The following is a 2004-nucleotide window of genomic DNA, read 5'->3' as shown; positions in this document are numbered from 1 at the left end:
AGTGGTGCCCTGGGGTGGCTGAGCCCTGTGGGAGACGCTGTCTGATACAGGGATGGATGATGCATCTCCCCCACCTCCACTGTGAGGTAATTCCTCCCTGCTGTGGCAGTAAATGCCCTTTCCCACCTGCAGAAATCCAACCAGTAGAAATCCCCCCTCACCGCATAGTTGGACAGACCTCAGTGAAGCCTTCAGCTTCCCTGCGCGCCCAGCCCTGGCTGCCCTATCATGCCCAGGTTTCCTGTCCCACCTGATCCCCCATGCCAGTGGGCTTTGTGTGGCAGGGACACAGTCTGGCATTGGGAATGCCGCTGGCATGGGCAGTGGTGGACCCAGACTCTGCCTGAGCAGGACCAGAGAGCAGGACCAGGCTGCTTGGAGCTGGAGCGGTACCTGGGGGACTGCTCTTCATCTGCACAGAGCTGTTCATGAGCAGGAGCGATTCTCCTGTGTCCCATGTCCCACGAAGGAGCCAGGCCAGCCCAGCATATCCCTGCTGCACATAGAGGCAATGGACTCTGCACCCAGTGACAGGGCACTGTCACTGCTTGCTGTGGCCAGAGCAGGCGCAGGATGCTGGAGGCCCTGCAGTGGGTAGGAGCTGCTGTCACAGACAAACCCAGCTCCCTGCCTGCAGCTCTGGGCCTCCGTGGGACATGAATGTTGCACCAGTGAGGGCTGGACAAGGCTCCTGTAAGCCCAGAGCTGCTGGGAGGGAAACAGATAGGTGTGATGTGCATGCTGCGTGCTGGCAGGCTGCAGAGGTTATTTGGAGGTCTAGGTTTGGTCATTAGCAGCCATAGGACACTTCTGCCTGGGGATGTCCTATGCCCTCCGGACCCAGTGCCACCCTGGACCATCCTGTTCCCCACTTCCTCGTGGCAGTGATGAGCAAGATGAAAAGCTGGGCTCATCCCTTCGGTGGATCTAGCCCAGGTTCCAATTTTCCTTGTGCCCATGATGAATAGAGCACTGTGCTGCTTCTGCAGCTCAGGGAAGCCAGGGCCAAGGATAGGGAGTGGTGCTGTGACACATCCTTTCTTCTCTCACTGCAGCTGATGCCCTTAAGGGTGCTCCACTGGAAGGATCAGCAGAAGGTATTGGAGGCGGGCTTGGGTGCCTGGGGCTGCTGGCCAGACCCTCTTACTCCACCATGTGCAGGAGCACTGGGACAGCCTCACCATCCTGCACAGTGTCAGGACTTCACAGAGGCTCTGGGCACTGGTTTTGGGTACCTAAAAACTACTGAGTACATTGTGGGTACCCAAAAGCTATTGAGTGGCTACTGAGTACAAAAACGGAACGGAGATGCCTCTGGCCAACTGTACTTTGCCTGCAGAACTTGCAAAGGAAATGGTCCACTGGGGCCACTGGATAGCAGCATCCCAAGCCCATGGGTACTGCTGGCTCCCCAGTCTGCGTCCCTCTTGCCCAGGTCCCTTGGTGCCTGCTGAGGCCAGCATAGCTCTGCAGCCAGAGCCTGACTGTCAGCAGGGCTGTTCCAGCCTGGCCTCTCTGCATATCCCTAAGTGTGACCCATGCCCTGTGCCCACTGAAGAGTTAGTGAGGGGACATCCCTAAGCAAGTCGTGTGTGGGGGGGCATCCCAAGGCACTGCTTCACCTGGGAAGGTCCTAGGGAGCCAGAGGGGGTGCAAGCATAACTGTGCCAGACCCCTCCCCAGCACACAGCTGGGGGAGAACCAGGGGGGCCCTGCAAGCCCTCTCTCCTGAAATCAGGGTGTTGTATTTACTTTCCCCTTTTGGCAGCTAGAAGGGGAAGCCCATCCCAGCCCCTCATTGTTGTCTCAGCGAGTTAATCAGATGCCATAATCCTGTTGTGGAAATATCGGGCCTCCCTGGAAACAATGGGGAGCGAGAATATTGTGGTTAAATTTCAACCAGCTGCCTCCCTGCTCTGTTTGATCCCCGCCCGCAGGCCCGGGCCCCTGGCGAGCAGGCGGCGCGGCGGGGGCCGGAGCCCCGGGGGTGCCACCCTGCGCCCA

This window comes from Chaetura pelagica, unplaced genomic scaffold (genome assembly GCF_000747805.2).
Source record: "Chaetura pelagica isolate M959 unplaced genomic scaffold, ChaPel_1.0 scaffold3, whole genome shotgun sequence".
NCBI lineage: Eukaryota > Metazoa > Chordata > Aves > Apodiformes > Apodidae > Chaetura > Chaetura pelagica.
The sequence above is the reverse complement of the archived record's forward strand: the minus strand, read 5'-3'. Positions refer to the sequence as shown.